The following is a 20,909-nucleotide window of genomic DNA, read 5'->3' on the forward strand; positions in this document are numbered from 1 at the left end:
TATTCCAAACATATTTCTTCATAAGAAGATTCATATTCGCGGCCTAGATAATAATATTAATCTTTAAAACCATATTATTCCAGATAATGCATACAATTTATAATATGAGATCATCACATAATACACATCTATCCTATAAATTCCACAGAAATCACGCAAAGAATAAAAATTCATAAATAAATAATACGTAAGGTTAAGAAAGTGCAACCCGGTGTTTATCCCTTTCCTTAAATTGTCATCCTGTAGTTGACATTTCATAGCCAATTAAATGTAGCACCTCAAATTCTAATGCCTCTGCACCTGATGGTAACAGATCCGCCTCCAAGTCCAAAGATTTCCTCAAATCAAACACGTTGTCAAAGCTTGGAGTAAATTTGATACCACAATAGTTTCTTTAGAGGTATCTGGCACAGCCACCATTTATTAACTGATTCACTCCTTAGATTGTGACTTTTCATCAAATAGCACTTTGAATTAATACCACTACTAACAGCAGTTATATAGCACCGTATCTGTTGTGTCTTTTCGTTCTCAGGCATGAAGTATTGGAATGCAATTGCCATCACCCGAAACCAATTAAAATTCATGGTAGATTGTTTATTTGCCATCGGCAAGGCCATGTACGTAAGATGCAAGTTGGAGAATAGCGAACAGTTTTATGGCGTAGATAGATTTTAAATCCAATCTACTTCTCTCCTTTATGCACTTTTATATTCCTTCCATCTGTAATTTATTCTTTGCCAAAAACGGACTCTTCTCCTTGCCCTTTGCAATATTTGAGCAGTTGAAGGAAAAACAGATAATTGTAAAACAAATTCTAAAACTGATTTGGTTGTCTTCAAGATATAACTGGAATGTAATCGTTCAACTAGAAAATTTCGTTGTCCAATCTTCAAAGTATGTTGGGACAAAATATGCATTCCGCATATAACAAAATTATGCACCACCACCTTTATTTTACTTGAATCGTAACAAGATTTCTATCTATTAACCATACTCCACTTATTCTATTAAATTCCTTAAGATTGTTGGTATTCTATGTTCGAAAACCAGAAAATTAAAGAAGCAAAGAGACATTAGTTTAATAAACAAAACAGAAAATAATTCCGAGCTCACAAGTTGCTTGTGTGTTCTTAAGGAATTTAATTCCCTCACTATTACCCATGGTTTTGGATTAATTCCTCCCAGGATAGAACGGAATAACTATTCTGTGGAAGCGGCACTGCAAATCACAGAAATTAAGCGAACTCAACAAACGGACTAAATCACACTTGACACTTATGTTCATTTGAAAATATGCGACAATGTAGAAAAAAGGGGACAATTTTTCATATTTTCCATGTATGAAAAATGAGGCTAAGTCTCTAAATTTATAGACAATGAAAGGGTAAGATGAAGAGGTGCAATCCAAGAGGTGTCTTTTCCATTTTCATTTCTCTGTCTGTTGATTCACTACAAGTTTGAGCCTCTTGTTCGACTACTGTTTGCATATTAAAAACATTGTATTTTAGTTGATGTTTATGAACTATTTCTTTAAAAAAAAAAAAAAAAATTTAGCTATAGATTGATTTCACATATTATATTCTAGAAATAATACCTTCAAGAAAAGGGTTGTGTATGTATGATAAAGGGATGTGATACGAGTTCGAGTGTCACATACTATTGAAACCCTGTTATGTATATTCTCAGACATTGAGATTCCATTTCTATAGATTTAATAAGTTTACTTGAGTTATTTAAAGGAGCAAACATGAGGTGTTTAGATGGAAGTGTCGTGCTTTCCATTTGAAATATGTGAATACATGTATAAGATATTCATGTAGATTATTAAAGTATCTGTTAGAATCCATGCTAATAGCTGACTGTAGTTTCATTTAATATTATGCTATGAATACATGTGGTTTAGTGATCTGGTCAAATGACTGATTTATGTGATAAAATAGCATTAAGTCGTGTTAAGATTTGTCTTAATTAAGGTAGTTCTAGTTTGAGTTAGAAAGAAAACCTTCAATTATTTTGTTGCAGAACTTGTCTAATAATTTATTGTTTACCTGAAGCATGTTCTAAAACTCTAATCCCTGTCAGTTTTAGTCACCTCGTTTTCTTTAAGGCATGATGCTAAAAGATTAGTTTGAAATTCTATAGTCTGATCTGAAAGAAAGCTGCAAGCCTAAAACGGGCGCCTATAATTCCCCGTGTGGTACCAGCCATTAAAACGGCTCATGCTTTAGGGTATGTACCTCTCAATTTTTCAGTATTAACGACCCGGCCATTCGTTTTGAGTATTATAGTCTCGTTTTTCCATTTATTGCTTATTTTGTGCTCATTTGTTGTTATGTAACTTGTCGGGGTGGTTGGTTTGGTTCCGGGGATGTTTCGGAATGAGTTGGGACACTTAGTTCCAATGTTGGAAGCCTAAGTTGAAAGAGTTGACTGGATGTTGACTTATGTGTACATCACTCCGGAATGGAGCTTTGATGGTTCTGATAGCTCCGTATGGTAATTTTGGACTTAGTAGTGTGTCTAGATATTGATTGGAGGTCCGTATATGATTTTGGCTTAAATTGACGAAAGTTTGGAAAATTGAAGATTGGAGAGTTGAGAAGTTTGACCGAGAGTTGACTTTGTGGTTATCGGGCTCTGATTTTGGTTCCGAAAGTTGGAATAGGTCCGTTGTATCATTTATGACTTGTGTGCAAAATTTGAGGTCAATCGGAGTTGATTTGATAGGTTTCGACATCAATTGTAAAAGTTAGAAATTCATTAGTTTCAATAGGCTTGAATTTGGGTGTGATTCGTGTTTTTGATATTATGTGATGTGATTTGAAACTCCGACTAAGTTCATATGATGTTTTAGGATATGTTGGTATGTTCGGATCGGTCCCGGGGGCCTCGGGTGTGATTTAGATCATGTTCGACTCATTTTTGGACTTGTTGGATTTATGTTATGTCTGTTGCTGGTTTCCTTATACGCGATCGCGAGTGGAGGTCCGCGATCGCGAAGGGTTGTTTGGGTAACTGGGGAAATTATTCTACGCGTTCGCGAAAATAGGTCTGCGATCGCTAAGCCTGTGGAGTCAGTGCTACACGAACGCGTGATAGGTTCCGCGTTCGTGATGGTGTGTTGGCATTCGCGAAGAGTAATTTGGAGGGGTAGTGATTTTTGTTCTTCGCAATCGCGAGAGACTTTCCGCGATCGCGAAGGGGAGCATCTAGGAAGAATACAAAATTTCAAAAATGAGGGTTAGAGTATTATTTCACATTTGGACTTTGGGAGCTCAGATTGAGAAGATTCGTGGTGGAATTTTCAAGGAATTGATTGGGATAAGTGATTCTAATTCGGATTTGGTTAATATACATGAATCTATCATTGTTTTTACTATTTAATTAGTGTTTTGGGTTGGGAACATTGGGGGAAATTGTAGAAAATTTATAAACTATAATTTGAGGATTTAAATGCAGAGTTGAGATCGAAATTGAGTAATTTTGGTATGGTTGAACTTGTTGTTGAATGAGTGTTCGTATTTTGTTAATTTTGTTGGATTCTGAGACGTGGGCCCGGGGTTGACTTCTAACTTTTGTTAAAGAACCTAGATTTATCATATGGAATTGATTCTTATAGCTTGTGTTGATTGTATTAAGTTATTTGTGGCTAGATTCGAGTCGTTCGGATGTCGATTCGCGGGCAAGGTCTTGTTCGAGTAGAGATTTACGCGGTTTGAGGTAAGTAACACTTCTAAATTTAGTTCTGAGGGTATGAATTCCTGAAATACGTACTATGTGATTGGTGTTGAGGTGACGCACATGCCAGGTGATGGGCGTGAGGGCGTGCACCGTGGTAGTTATGACCCGGTCGATTCTCGTGGTACTGTGTAGTTATCAAACCTTGTTGCTATTCATGTGATTCCTATGTGTTAGAGTAACTAAGCTGCAACCTATGTTAGAAAACATGTTTAGACTATATGCTTTGTTTGTTAGGACCCACTGGGGTTGTTTCTGCTGTTGATTTATTTTCTTAAATGGTAATTTTGTACCCAGTCACATCCATCAATTGCCTATCATATCTCAGTATCAGTTGCTATTTATTGTTGCATCATGTATCATTGTTTGGGTTGTTTAGTATGAGATTTGTGGGCCCGAGAGACTGGAGAGATTGATGACTGAGTTGGGGCCTGAGAGCCATATTGTGAGTGAGGTTGTGGATCGGGCTGCACGCCGCAGTAGACCTTCTTGGCTTTATATATATTATTATTATGGATATGGCTACACGCCGCAGCAGGACTTATATGCTTTATATATTATTATTATGGGATCGAGCTGCACGCCGTAGCAGGCCATGTTGGATTTATATTAGCGCGTGGGCAGGATTTGCCTCTCTACAGTCTGACATACTAGCAGTGAGCGCAGGTACCATATAATGCTGAGTGACTGAGTGTGATGAGTGAGAGTGGAGATAGTAAGATTGAGTACTCTGATATTGTGAGTACGTGAGGTTATCATTGTGATGCATTACATGTGACATGCACATTTGACATGTAGATATAGAGATGTAACATTCCTCATATCAGTCATACTTGGCATATTTTATCAGTGTTGAACTTAAACTGTTTAACTTGAAAGCATGACCACATTCCTGTATTTTGTACAAACTGATTATAAGATTTCTCTGAGTTATTACTGTCGTTTTTCCTGCCATATCTATTCTGTTATTATCCGGATTTGGACTGTACCTTTCCGAGCTCGTCACTGCTTTCAGCCCAAGGTTAGTCCTGCTACTTATTAAGTATATTGGGTCGGTTGTACTTATACTATACTTTGCACTTTGTGTGTATATCCAGGTACTTCTGGGCACTGTGGTTGCTAGACTTGGAGTACTTCCAGCTTGGAGACTTTTAAGGTAGCTGCTTTGGCATCCGCAGACCTCGACTCTCTTTCTTTTCCTTTTATTTCGCACTGTTCTATCTTTCCAGACAGTTGTATTAGAAGTTTTGATTATGTTGATATTTAGTAGCTCACGTACTCAGTGACACCCGGATTTTGGGGGATTTCGTATTCATTCGTGGTATTTCTTATTAGTTATGTATGAAGATTTTCACTGCTAAACTTGTTTCATGATGTTTTTAATTCAAAATACGTAGTTATTGGTGATTATCGGCTTGCCTAGTATTGTGATAGGCGCCAACATGAAAGGTGTGATTTTGAGTCGTAACAAGTTGGTATCAGAGCCCAGGTTATATAGGTCTCACGAGTCATGAGCAGGTTTAGTAGCGTCTTGCTTATTGGTACGGAGATGTCTGTACTAATCTTCGAGAGGCTACCAAATTCTTAGGAAAATATCACTTTCTTGTATTCTTGTCGTACTGATTATTTGATTCCGGAAATAAACTTCTATTATTCTATTCACTCATAGATGGTAAGGACACGTGCTACCGAATCGGGCGAACGACCACCAGTACTACCAGCTAGTGCCGCGAGAGGTCGGGGTTGTAGTAGAGGCCGAGGTGCAGCTCATACAGCAGCTAGGGTAGCACCTATAGATCCACCGGTTGCTCCAGCTCAGGAGCAGGCACCAGATGTGGTTGAGCCGGTGGGACCAGCTCAGGTACCAGCTGCGCCCATTGTGATACCAGGCCTTCAAAAGGCTTTGGCCCAGATATTGACTGTATGAACTAGCCTTGCTCAGGCAGTTTCAGTTCCGGCCGCGCCAGCCATTTCTCAGGCCGGGGGAGGTTCTCAGACTTCCGTAGCCCGTACTCCAGAGCAGGTGGTTCAGAGATTTTAGACACGGAGCGTACTACCACCTTAGCCGGTTGTAGCGACTCAGGCCACGGTTGGTCTACCGATGACTGAGGAGGAACAGAAGAGGCTAGAGTGATCTGGGAGGCAGAGGATGCTCAGGATTTCATAGACCGATGCTAGCGGATCCTTCGCACGGCGGGTATATTGGAGACTAGTGGAGTCTCATTTAGTACTTTTCAGCTATCGGGGGCAGCCTTCAGATTGTGGGAGGCTTATGAGTTAAGCAGGCCAGCCGACACTACATCACTTACGTGGAACGAGTTCTCTGTTATCTTCTTGGAGAAATTTGTTCCACAAACCTGTAGGGAGGAGTTGCGTAGGCAGTTTGAGTAGCTACACCAGGAGGGTATGTCCGTGACCAAGTATGAGATGAGATTTTTAGAGTTGGCTTGTCACGCGATCTGGTTGGTTCCCACAGAGAGGGAGAGGATTAGGAGGTTCATTGATGGCCTCAACTATGGACTGCACTTTGTTATGACTCGGGAGATTACATCGGGTGCTAGGTTCAACGAGGTGGTTGATATTTCTAGGCGGCTAGAACAGGTTCGTAGCCAGGAGCATGAGGAGAGGGATGATAAGAGGTCTCGTGGTTCGGGTGGTTTCAGCGGTGTTTTTTCTGGAGGTCAGTCCTACCACAATAGGGGTCGTCCTTATATGCCCGCTCAGATGACTTGTACGGCTTATTGTGGTGCATCATCTTGCCATGGTTCATACAGTGCTCATCCGGGTCAGTCATCTCTCAGTGCCCTCCTAGCTCAGAGTTCATCTCGAGTTCCATCAGTTTAGGGTTCATCTGTACTAGGTTCTTCTAGTAGCTATTCTGTTTCTCGGGGTCCGATTCAGTCTCCACCACCATTGACGGATTGGAGTTTCTACGAGTGTGGGGAGTTTGGATGTGTAAGGAGGTATAGTCCCCATTTCTTGGGAGGTCCAGTTCAGCAGAGGGGTCCGGTTATGACTTTCACACCAGTTACTTCATCACCCATCCAGCCAGCTCGGGGTGGGGCTCAAGCAGCTAGAGGTGGCCCCGAGGGAGGGGGTAGGCCGATCAGGTGGCGATCAGGCTGGATGCTATACTTTCCCTGCCAGGCCAAAATTCGTTGCTTCAGAGGCAGTGGTCATATATATTTTCTCAGTATGCCACAACGATGCTTCTATATTATTTGACCCTGGTTCCGCTTATTCGTATGTATCATCACATTTTGCACATTATCTGGATATGCCCCATGAGTCCTTAGCTTCGCTTGCTCATGTATCTACGCCGGTGGGCGATTCTATTATCGTGGACCATGTGTATCGATCGTGTGTGGTGACCATTGGGTGGTTGGAGACGAGAGTTTATCTCTTATTGCTTAGTATGGTTGATTTTGATGTGATTATGGGTATGAATTAGTTGTCCCATGTCATGCTATTTTAAACTGTCAGGCTAAGACCATGATGTTAGCGATGCCGAGGTTACCTAGGATCGAGTGGAGAGGTTCTCTTGACTATGTTCCCAGTAGGGTAATTTCATATCTGAAGGCCCAACGGATGGTTGGGAAGGGGTGTTTGTCATATTTGGCTTTTGTGAGGAATGTTGGTGCTGATACTCTTATTATTGATTATGTTCCAGTAGTGTGAGACTTTTCGGATGTGTTTCCTGCAAACCTGCCGGGCATGCCACCCGACAAGGATATTGATTTTAGTATTGACTTGTTGCCGGGCACTCAACCCATTTCTATTCCTCCGTACCATATAGCACTAGCAGAGTTGAAGGGATTGAAGGAAAAGCTTTATGAGCTTCTTGATAAGGGGTTCATCAGCCCTAGTGTGTCACATTGGGGTGCACCGGTTCTGTTTGTGAAGAATAAAAATGGTACTATACGGATGTGCATTGACTATAGACAGCTGAACAAAGTTACAATCAAGAACAAATATCCTTTGTCGCGCATTGATGACTTATTTGACCAGCTTCAGTGAGCTAGAGTTTTCTCTAAGATTGATTTGAGGTCTGGTTATCACCAGTTGAAGATTTGGGACTAGGATATTCTGAAGACGCCATTCATAACCCGTTATTGTCACTATGAGTTCTTTGTGATGTATTTTGGGCTGACCACTGCCCAGAAACATTCATGCATATAATGAATAATGTATTCCAGCCATATCTTGATTCGTTTGTTATATTATTTATTGATGATATCTTGGTGTACTCACATAGCCAGGAGGAGCATACACAATATCTGAGGATTGTACTACAAAGGTTAAGGGAGGAGAAGCTATATGCCAAGTTCTCCAAGTGTGAGTTTTGGCTCAGTTCGGTGACGTTCTTGGGACACGTGTGTCCGGTGAGGGGATCAAGGTGGATCTAAAGAAGATTGAGGCAGTTCAAAGTTGGCCCAGACCATCTTTGGCTACTGAGATTTGGAGTTTTCTTGGCTTGGCGGATATTATCACCCCTTTGTGGAGGGTTTCTTGTCCATTGTAGAGCTTTTGACCAGGTTGACCCAGAAGGGTGCTCCATTCAAGTGGTCTGATAAGTATGATGAGAGATTTCAGAAGCTCAAAATCGCCTTGACCACAACTCTATTTCCAGTTTTGCCTTCAACATTAGTGTATTGTGATGCTTCTCAGATTGGTATTGGGTGTGTCTTTATGCAGGAGGGTAGAGTGATTGCTTATGCTTCACGCCAGTTGAAGCCTCATGAGAAGAACTACCCCGTTCATGATTTAGAGTTGGCAGCCATCGTTCATGCATTGAATATTTGGAGGCATTATCTCTACGGCATGTCTTTGTGAGGTATTTAAAGATCATCAAAGTCTTTAACACTTGTTCAAGCAAAAGGATCTAAATTTGAGGCAGCGGAGATGGTTGGAGCTGGTAAAGGACTATGATATTACCATTTTGTATCATCCCGGGAAGGCCAATATGGTAGCCGATGGCTTGAGTATGAAGGCGGTGAGTATGGTAGCCTTGCATTCATTCCTATTGGTGAGAGACCGCTTGCAACAGATGTTCAGGCCTTGGCCAATCAGCTTGTGAGGTTAGATGATTCGGAGCCTAGTTGGGTTCTAGCTTGTGTGGTTTCTCGGTCTTCTTTATATGATCGCATTAGAGAGCGTTAGTGTGATGACCCCCATATTCTTGTCCTTAAGGACACGGTTCAACACGGTGATGCCAAAGAGGTTTCCATTGGGGATAATGGGGTGTTACAGATGCAGGGTTGGATTTGTGTACCCAATGTAGATGGGTTACATGAGTTGATTCTTGAGGAGGTCCACAGTTCACGGTATTCCATTCATCCGGGTGCTGCGAAGATGTATCAGGACTTGAGGCAGCACTATTGGTGGAGGATGAAGAACGATATAGTGGGGTTTGTAGCTTGGTGCTTAAATTACCAGCAGGTGAAGTACGAGCACCAGAGGCCGGGCGGTTTGCTTCAGAGGCTTGAGATTCCTGAGTGAAAATAGGAGCGTATCAACATGGACTTCGTAGTTGGGCTCCCGCGGACTTTGAGGAAGTTTGATGCTATTTTGGTGATTGTGGACCGATTGATGAAGTCCGCACATTTCATTCCAGTAGGGACTACCTATCCTTCTGAGCGGTTGGATGAGATCTATATCCGCGAGATTGTTCGCCTTCACGGTATACTGGCATCCATTATTTCAGATCGGGGCACGTAGTTAACATCGTAGTTTTATGGAGAGCAATGCAATGAGAGTTAGGTACACGGGTTCAATTGAGTACATTATTCCACCCCCAGATGGGCGGATAGTCCGAGCGCACTATTCAGATATTGGAGGATATGCTACGCACTTGCGTCATGGATTTCGAGGGTTCTTGGGATCAGTATATGCCGCTTACAGAGTTTGCCTACAACAACAGCTACTAGTCGAGTATTCAAATGGCTTCGTATGAGGCCTTGTATGGGAAGTGGTGTCGATCTCTGGTTGGTTGGTTTGAGCCGGGTGAGGCTAGGCTATTGGGTACTCACTTAGTTCATGATGGTTTGGAAAAGGTTAAGTTGATTCAGGATCGGCTTTGCATGTCGCAGCCTAGACGGAAGAGTTACGCCGATCGAAAGATTCGTGATGTTGCCTACATGGTAGGGGAGAAGGTATTGCTCAGATTTTTGCCCATGAAGGGTGTTATGAGGTTCGGGAAGAAGGTCAAGGCGAGCCCTCGATATATTGGACCTTTTGAGGTGCTTGAGAGGATTGGGGAGATGGCTTACAAGCCTGCATTGCCACCTAGTATATTGAGTGTTCATCTAGTGTTTTGTTTTCCATGCTGCAGAAGTATTTCGGCGATCCGTCTCATGGTTTGGACTTCAGCAAGGTTCAGTTAGATGGGGATTTGACTTATGATGTGGAGCCGGTGGCCATTTTGAATCGGCAGGTTTTAAAGTTGAGGTCAAAGAATATAGCTTCAGTGAAGGTGCAGTGGAGGGGTCAGCCAGTCGAGGAGGCTACTTGGGAGACAGAGCGGGATATGCGGAGCAGATATACACACCTATTTGAGACCCTGGGTAAGATTCTAGACCCGTTCGGGGACGAACATTTGTATAAGAGGGTTAGAATGTAATGATCCGACCGGTCATTTTAAGTATTATAGCCCTGTTCTACCATTTACTGCTTATTCAGTGCACATTTTTTATTATGTGACTTTTCGGGGTGTTGGTTTAGTTCCGGGGATGTTTTGAATTTAGTTGGGACACTTAGTACCAAGGTTGGAAGGCTAAGTTGAAAGACTTGAGCGGATGTTGACTTATGTGTAAATGACTCCGAAATAGAGTTTTGATAGTTCTGATAGATCCGTATGGTAATTTTGGACTTAGAAGTATGTTCAGATATTTATTTGGCGGTCTGTAGATGATTTTGGCTTGAATTAGCGAAAGTTTAGAAAGTTGAATTTTGGAGAGTTGAGAAGTTTGACCGAGAGTTGACTTTGTGGTTACTGGGCTCAGATTTTAGTTTCGAAAATTGGAATAGGTCCGTTGTGTCATTTATGACTTGTGTGCAAAATTTGAGGTCAATCGGATTTAGTTTGATAGGTTTCGGCATCGATTGTAGAAGTTAGAAATCCATTAGTTTCAATAGGCTTGAATTTGGATGCGATTCGTGTTTTTAATGTTATGTGATGTGATTTGAAGCCTCGACTAAGTTCGTATGATATTTTAGAATATGTTGGTATGTTCAGATAGGGTCCCGTGCCCCTCGGGTGTGATTCGGATCATGTTCGACTCATTTTTGGACTTGTTGGATTGTTGTTATGTGTATTGCTGCTTTCCTTATATGCGATCGCGAGTGGAGTTTCGCGATCGCGAAGGGTTGTTTGTGACACGACCCAAAATCCACCATAGGTCGTGATGGCACCTAACACTGCCATAACGGCAAACCAACGATGATTGATCAACTTAATTACTCATTCTTATTACTTTTGAAATCATAATTTCCATTAGTTAAATAGTATAAAATAGAACTTATAGGGTAAAATGATAATATTACGTGAACTACAATAATCAACACCCGTATGAACTGCAAGCACTTCTGGGAGGAACAATGGAATGGAAAACCATTACAATGGTAAATACAAATTCAAGAAATGGAGTGCAACATCACTATAATCTGGACAGTCGTCAACATGTTACAAAAGGAAAACGACCAATTGTACAAGAAGCGGAGAACAAGTGTGAGACTCAAATGTATAATGCAGGAGCTTATACATCAAAATTTCAGATATTTTTTTAGTGTGCAAGTTGCAATATCAATGTTGAGTACTTCCCTCAACATGGATAATAGGAATTATGTACTTGTCAAATTTTACTTATTTCATCATGTAAGACCTCCAGACTTTCATTCTTGTTGTTTTGGATTTTTATATATAAAAAACTAGCCCTAGGCGCTTGCCTATTGGATTGCCAAAAAAAAAAAAAAAATAGTGTCACAAGTGCATGAGTATTTTCTAAGGAGTACAATAATAATAATACAACATTTGTCTAGAATGTAAATAGACAGAATAAAATAAAATAGTACGATGGAGACTTGGTGGACTGCGATGCGTGGCATGGATTGCAGCTTACATAAAGTCCCCTCAAAAGATGCACCTATGCGCCAAGATGATCCCCAAATGAACGTGTCAGATTCTGCATATTTAGTGCAGAAGTGCAGCATGAGTACGTAAATCAATGCGTACCCAGTAAGTATCTAGCCTAACCCCGGAGAAGTAGTGACGAAGGGTCGACCTCAACACTTACTAGAGGTCCAAATAAATAATATGATAATTCATAACAGATATGAAGTGCACAACAATAGTGAAGTAAATCTATAATTTCATAATTTTCCAATTAATTCTTTTAAAGTATAGATTTTTCGATCTTGTAGTCTACATTAATAGCTCAGAAAATGCCAAGTGTCAATACCAGATAAATAAGGAATACCATAAAATACCGGGCATTAGTGGAAAGTTTATCTCATGAACATTCGGACTACTAGTGATATAACACACGATTCCGCCGAGGTCGTTCGCCCCGATCCAGAATAATGTGTACACTGCCGAGGGTCGTGCGACACGAACCATAGATGCATCTATATACTGTCGAGGCATTCAGTCTGCTCCACAAGAAAGGGAAGGAAGTTACTGAATTACGAGACACGTGTTTACAATATCGTACATGAGTACAAAATGGATATAATCTTTACCGTTTCTCAAATAATTTGCCCACAACTCAAAGTGTTAAGGCTTGGCCTAGTATACATATATTTATTTCTAAATCAATTTCATTTATAACTTCAATTAATTAAGCCAGCAAATGAGTCCAAATAATTCAAATATTACATGATAAAGTCCTAAGTCTATCCGGACATAAACATGCTTTAGCTACGTACGGACTCTCGTCACCTCGTGCCTACGTAGCACCCACAACTAGTTGCACATAACAATAAATATCACAGAGGGGTAGTTTTCCCCTCACAAGGTTAGACAGGAGACTTACCTCACTCCGAAGTTGCATAACCGGCTCCAATGCCACTCAAACACCTCAACCCGATGCCCTTTTTTTCAAAACTAGTCAAACAACGTACAAACCAATCAAAATATACTCTATTACCCATAATTAATCAATTTAAACAATTCCCAACTCCGCTCGAAAAATCGATAAAGTCAACCTTCGGACCCACGTGCCCGGATTCTGAAAGTGTTTGAAGATAAACCTTACCCATAACACCACGGACTCAAATATATAATTTATTCTCAATTCTATGTCCAATTTCGTGGTCAAAATCCAAAAATATCAAATTCTAGGTTTTCTACCAAAATTCCAATTTCTTACTAATTTCCATGTTTAAATCCATATATAAAATATGTATTTAACTTGTAATAAGTGGGAATCACTTACCTTGTGTTGCTTGATGAATATCTCCCCTTGAAGCTCTCCAAAATCGTCCCAACCAAGTGAAAATTATAGAAAATGGGCCAAATCCTTCTTTTAAAAGAACACCTATGCCCAGACGACCTTTCGAATCTGCGGTCCCCAGGTTGCTTCTGCGGCTTCAATATCGCACCTACGAGAACCCAGGCCAGGTTGCCTACCGCATCTGCGGATCCTCTAGTGCTTCTGCACCCTCGCTTCTACGGCTCCTCAAGCAAAGGTGCGGTTCCGTTTCTGCGAAACTCGACTGCATCTGCGGTCCCAGACTTCCCTAGCAAATCCGCTTCTGCACTCCATTGGTCGCATTTGCGATCACGCATGCACAGGAATTTCTTCGCACCTGCGACCTCTACCCAGCTCACTCCCAACCGCTTCTGTGGTTCACTGCCTCACTTCTGCGATGTCGCTTCTGCGGTGAAGCTTCCGCAGAAGCGGTTGCACCAGCAACCAGAATTCTCCAGCTTTGCCTCATTTTCAAATTTCTATCCTATAACTATCCGGAATCCACACGAGGCCCTTGAGACCTTAACCAAATATAACAATACGTCCCAAAATACAATACGAACTTAGTCGAAGCCTTAATCCATGTCAAACAACATCAAAATCATGAATCGCGCATTAAATTAATTTATAAATTTTCAAATTTCCAAATTATATATCTTATACCGAAACGTATCAAATCAATCCGGAATGACTTTAAATTTCACACACGAGTCATAAATGACTTAACGAACCTATTCCAAGGCTTCGAACCCCAAACGGACATCAATAACATCAAAATCTACTTCAAAGCAAACTTATGAAATTCTTAAACCTTTGAAAATGCCGACCTTCCATAATAAACGCCGAAATGCTCCCGGTTGATCCGATACTCAACCCGAACATACGCCCAAGTACGAAATCATAATACGAACCTATTGGAACCTTCAAATATCGGCTCCAAGGTCTTTACTCAAAAGCGAAACCTTAGTCAAATTTTCTAACGTAAAGCTTCCAAAATTAGAATTTTCTTTCCAAATCAACACCGAACTTCCAAAAATTCAATTCCGACTACATGTACAAGTCATAATACCTGAAGTGAAACTACTCAAGGCTTCAAACTGCTGAACGACGCACTAGAGCTCAAAACAACCGGTCGGGTCGTTACATTCTCCCCCACTTAAATATACGTTCATCCTCGAACGTGCTAAGGACTACCCCCGAGTGGTCCAAAATCACTATTTAGAACTTTGTGCACATATCCGTGCCACCTCAATTCAGCTCGAGTTAGAGTGAAGATCCTCCTTTTTATTTAGTTAATATGCCTTAGAACAAAATTCCAACCTCTGAATTTCTCTACAAGACCTGATTCTAACATACGAACACCGTACCAATCACCACACACTGTACCAAAACATGATCATGCGCCTATGCTGAAATCACACCATGCACCACATAAGCTAGTTTCCCATAATAACATCCCCTAACCACAATAGTTACAATTTCACGAGAACGATGCCCACAATACACCTCATGAAACATATAAGTCCTGTTCCAACTTTCACAATATTGCCACGATAAAAGAGATGTATAGAAACTCATAATCGCATGCTGACTCAATAATTCAGGGAGTCTCCCCTCCTGACCAGAACCACTACCTCATTCTGAACTGAATAACGATATTTTCTCTTTAATGTACCTTATATAAATATGATTGCATTAATTTCAGGTCCAATAATCTCGTCTCACCCAGTACAAACTGCTTAGGCAATAAGCCGTCTCAGATACTGCCAAAAATTTTATATGACACCCACAATGCGCCAACAAGCTACATACTCGAATGTGATACATAAGGAAAAACGAACTCTGAAAAAGGACTACCCAGCCCGTGTAACGAATAAAACGGCTGGATAGATGTTATGAACCTACCTCAGGGATGAAAAACAAGACACACAAAATAAGTGTAAGGAACTATGCTCAACATCTCGTTGTTGCGGCGTGCCCGATCCAAACAATATACCCGTGGCGGGTAGTTCTAGGCTTACACCATGCTTTGTGGGTACCGTTATCTGAACATAATTGTTTATTTGCATTTAATAGAACTAAGTTGAGAACACGCCAAGTGCATAATACAAATACTGGGGAAGACGGATAGCGCCATACACTACAAAACCCAAGAACAACTAAGGTGCAATAAATGACCTGCATCTCGAGAGCCATCCTGCTCATATAACACCACAAGCTACATGGGACCCCAATACATGTGCGAGTAATCAAGCCGTTTCACAACCCACATAGCACAATAGAGGTTTACATAGAATAGCTGATGACAGAAATAACATCCAATGCCCGACGCCTCCTCCATAAGCAATGTTATGACGAACGAACACATCCGATCTGATGTAGAGCACACATTCACATTAGACCCACCAACGGACCTCACACCGATTCTGATCATACCATACTGGGCCAATAACCTTCCAAAGATCCACAATGGCCCTATTCATGACACATTAGAACAACCCTCTACTCCGGACCAAACTCCCACAGTTCACAAGTTAAGGAATAGAGCGCCTTCCAGGCATAAACCCTCACATTAACGATAGTACCAAAATCTCCGTACTTGGTTTCATTCTTTAGCAATCAAGTGACTAACATGTCACACTTATACAAATCTCCTCGTGGGGTACGCTCTCATGACCTTATGCACCAGGTAGCAAAGTCTTTACCTCCATACCAACAAACGTACTAATCTATAAAGCAATTCAAGAACCCGCAAATCAATGCACAAAGCCTCTTACACAAAACGCCATTCTTAGGTAACACTAAAGAAAATGCCAGCTTACTCCGAACATCTGAGTTTTCCCCTGCTCATCCAAGCTCGTGAAATTCTTGTCAACGCCGAACCATAACCTTAATCTTCAACTTTCAACTTTCCATGCCGCTCACTGCACCTATCATGCCACTACGCGATAATACACACATTCACCATAACCCTTGAACTATTAGTAGAATAACAGCTTCATTGGCCAGAAACCTTTCATTTAGATCATTTCAAAAAAACCAATGCAACACGCAACAGAATTCCCAAACCACAGAAAAATACAAGTCTCAAGTCGTGATCTAAACCGCCATGACTCTTACGGAATCCATTTACACAACAAGGCCAATTGAATCAAATACCTCCCAAATCACTCAAGTTATGGTGGCCCGTACGTACGTCCACAAACTACTTGTATAACCTCACACACCGAAGGAACTGATCATTGCCACAATCATGCCGATTCAACCATTACTAACCGACCCAACTTCTTTTAATTTACTCTTGACCTGACTTAGGAATTTAATAGCTCCATTCACCACATAACGATCTCAATCCACACTGATCTCGAGTGACCCGAATCGGAGACCACATCACCTCAATACCCATGAATCATCTGATACCTCCTTACGCGCATAATAGCATCTTCAACTGGTATACCCATTCTGCAAGACCTTCCGCCAGTCCGAAGCTATTTCTTCCTTTCCTCCAATACTGCACCGCATACCTGATGATAACATAGAACATTCCATGTCCCGTTCATAATCCAATGTGAAAAACTCTATCCTTAGCCACACAACGGACTCGAAATCCTTAGGCATCTGCGGTCCCTAGGTCGCTTCTGCGACAGCCGCTTCTACGGCTTAAATCTCGCACCTGCGAGAACCTAGGCCAGGTCCCTACCGCATCTGTGGCTCCTCCAGCGCTTCTGCTCCCTTGCTTCTATGGCTCCTCATGCGCAGGTGCGGTTCCGCTTCTGCGAAACTCGATCGCATCTGCGGTCCCTGACATCCACAACAAATCCGCTTCTGAGCTCCATTGGTTGCATCTGCGATCATGCAGGTGTGGAAATTATTTTGCACCTATGACCTCTGCCCAGCTCACTCCCAGCCACTTCTGCGGTTCACTGCCTCGCTTTTACGGTGAAGCTTCCGCGGAAGCGATTGCACCAGCAACCAGAATTCTCTAACTTTGCCTCATTTTCAAATTTTGATCCGATAACTATCCGGAATCCACCTGTGGCTCTCGAGACCTTAACCAAATATACCAACACGTCCCAAAATATAATACGAACTTATTCGAAGCCTTAAACCACGTCAAACAATATCAAAATCATATATCGCGCCTCGAATCAAACTTATAAATTTTCAAATTTCCGAATTCCATACCTTGTGACGAAACATATCAAATCAATCTGGAATGACTTCAAATTTCACACATGAGTCATAAATGACTTAATGAAGTTATTCCAAGGCTCGGAACCCTAAACGGACATCGATAACATCAAAATTCTCTTCAAACCAAACTTATAAAATTCTTAAACCTTTAAAAATGCCGACTTTCCATAATAAATGCCGAAATGCTCCCAGGTGATCCGAATTTTTCCAACTTAAAGCTTTCGAAATTAGAATTTTTTTCCAAATCAACTCTGAACTTACCAAAATTCAATTCCGACTACATGTATAAGTCATAATACCTGAAGTGAAGCTACTCAAGGCCTCAAACCGCTGAACGATGTGCTAGATCTCAAAACGACCGGCCGGGTCATTACAATTTGGGTGACTGGGGAAATTATTTTATGCGTTCACGAGAATAGGTCTGCGATCACAAAGCTTGGGAATTAGTGCTAGGCGAACGCGTGATAGGTGTTGCATTTGCGATGAAGGAATAGGAGGCCCGGGAGGTTAGGCGCATTGCTCTACGTGATCGCATGTGTGTGTCCACGATTGCATACCTTTGGGGGCTAGATTCGAGTCGTTCGGAGGCCGATTCACGAGGCAAGGGCTTGTTGGAGTAGAGATTTGCGCGGTTTGAGGTATGTAACACTTCTGAACTTGTTTATGAGGGTATGGATCCCTGAAATACGTGTTATGTGGTCGGTGTTGAGGTGATGCACATGCTAGGTGACAAGTGTGTGGGCGAACACCGTGGTAATTGTGACCTGATCGATTCCCGTGGTACTGTGTAGTTATCAAACCTTGTTGCTATTCATGTGATTTCTATGTGTTAGAGTAATTGAGCTGCAACCCATATTAGAAATTATGTTTAGGCTATATACTTCGTCTGTTGGGACCCGCTGGAGTCGTTTCTGCTGTTGATTTATTTGCTTAAATGGTAATTTTGCACTCAGTCACATCCATCGCATATCATATCTCAGTCTTAATTGCTATTTATTGTTGCATCATGTGTCATTGTTTGGGTTGTTTGGTATGAGATTGGTGAGCCCGAGAGACTGGTGAGAATGATGACTGAGTTGGGGCCTGAGAGCCGTGTTGTGAGTGAGGTTGTGGATCGGGCTGCACGCCGCAGCATGCCTTCTTGGCTTTATATATATTATTGTTATGGATCGGGTTGCACGTCGCAGCAAGCCTTATAGGCTGTATCTATTATTATGGGATCGGGCTGCATACTGTAGTAGGTCATATGAGCTTTATATTAGCGCTTGGACATGATCCGCCACTCCAGAGTCTGACATACCAGCAGTGAGTGCAGGTACCGTACATTATTGAGTGGTTGAGTGTGATGAGTGAGAGCTGTGATAGTCAGATTGAGTGCTCTAAGAGTGTGAATACGCGAGGTTATCATTGTGATGCATTATATGTGACATGCATTTGGGAATAATAGATTGCTTCTCGTTAATTAATTCTAACCCAGGATGTTGACGAGGAAGGAAAACTTTGAATCGAACCTTATCATGACTTTCACACTTCATCTCATGGCTGCAGTCTTTTACCTCCCAACTTGTGCAAGGTAAAACACGTGAAAACTTCCTCGATGTTTACATAAATCCAAAAAATTTAAAATATGTATCTATACATATGCTATTATTATTTAATTATAATTATGTTAAATTTATATGAATCCGTGTAAATATACTATACTAATTTCATAACTTTCTTTATATGGGTTCGAGGTTCCAACATGGCATGTTAGATAGTACTAGAATAGTAATTTTTTCTAATGTTATTCGAATATGCTGGAAATACGTTTTTATGTTTTCATCATTTGGTTGCTCTGCTTCACGTGTTCCTTATTATGTCCCCACAAAATCTTTCCTTTGATAATTTAGTACAGTACTTTCATCTCAAGTCCATGGCCAGCAAAATTCCTCTTTATATTTTTCTTTTAGTGTTTTATATGCATAAAGTTTAGATTTATATACAACCAATATATCCTAATGGATGGCTTTCTTTGTTAATAAATATAATGTGCCGGATTATAGAAAAAATACAAGCTTCTCTTGCTATGGAAAGGAAGAAAAGAATGATTTATCTTGGTGACGGAGCAGGAGATTTCTGCCCCATCTTGAAACTCAAAGAGGAAGATTTCGTAATGCTAACAAAAGATTTTCCAGTTTGGAATTAATAAACGAAAATCGCGAACTCGTAAGAGCAGAAATCCACGGGAAGAAGGAGTGAGAAGCTGCTTCAGATAGTTAAAACAATTACAGTTAACGAGAATCAATTGTTATCAGTTGACTGCAAGTTTCAGACAGTTCCAATTGAGGCCTTGCCAAAAGCTGTCCATGTGTCGTACTAAATATTGAAAGCTTTGGTTAACTTGCTTTTGATATGAATAAATTAAAGGATAGTAATGTGTGTGATTTTGTGTGCTGATTAAAATATCAAGAAAGTGTTCAACTTATAGCTAACTGATCAAGAGTTGGCTTTAATTACTTGTATTTAATGGTTTTGTTGAATTAAAATACCTAAAGTGTTCCCTGGCTTTGAGCCTATGATTCGGGCTCTGAATACCGTGGTGCAACAATGTTAACTACTTGTATCATCTCCTTCACTTTTTAATGTTAGTTAGAATTTTGCATTTTGCTCAAATTCTAACTATTGTTTCTTCTCTGTTTTCCCTCACTCGGGAAGGAAATTCTGACAACATGTCTGGGAAGAAATGAACACAATCTATTAAATGCTTACAAACTTAAAAGAAATAAAATAGCTTATTATTCTAATTTTAAAATAAGACAGAATAGTCTAATACACACCTTTACTTGTTTTGTTTTGTTATTCCGATTTTCATACTTCATAAAGTTTCATTCAGACACCTTAACTCTTTCAAAACAACTCTTTTAAACCCCTCTAGCCTCACGTGCTCTTCAAACGTACGATGCGTTGACATATTAGTGTCCAGTTCAAATTATCTATGCCACATCATCATTTTTTACTTTATTTCAAATCTTTTACTATTCAGTTTTCTTTTTCACTCCACTCTTTTCACATTATCTACATGTCCGTTCCCCGCCCTAAACAAACCCTCTCTTACATTAATCCACCTTCACAATCCCAAAAACTCTCTAGCAGATTATAGCCCCAAATACACTCAACAACTATTTTTCAAAAGCTCACTAATAAATAAAAACCAAAAGAATGAAAGAGAAGAAAATCAAACAGTTAATTCAATAAATCATTCCTAAAATCCTTACTAATTGATCCTCACTCATCCAAAAAAACAAACATCGGAACCATGCAATTCCTATTCCTTCAGCGGATACATCGATTATACTGATGGTAATTTCAAAATATAATTCAAAAAGAAGGCCAGATGCTCTTGAGAATTTTAATGATAAGAAAATTATTTAAACAAGAGAAAACTCATAATTTTTCATTAAATCTCAGTCATTGCCTTAGATCGTTGGTCAATTAGTTATTTTTTACTAATTTACCTTCAAATTC

General features: G+C 40.6%; 1 pseudogene; it reads left to right on the forward strand.

Annotated features, from left to right (window-relative positions):
- The first annotated feature begins 1,392 nt into the window (after positions 1 to 1,392).
- LOC142180001 (inorganic pyrophosphatase 1-like) lies at positions 1,393 to 19,764 on the forward strand (annotated as a pseudogene).
- The last annotated feature ends 1,145 nt before the right edge of the window (positions 19,765 to 20,909 follow it).

The sequence above is a fragment of the Nicotiana tabacum genome, chromosome 4 (assembly GCF_000715075.1).
Source record: "Nicotiana tabacum cultivar K326 chromosome 4, ASM71507v2, whole genome shotgun sequence".
Lineage (NCBI taxonomy): Eukaryota > Viridiplantae > Streptophyta > Magnoliopsida > Solanales > Solanaceae > Nicotiana > Nicotiana tabacum.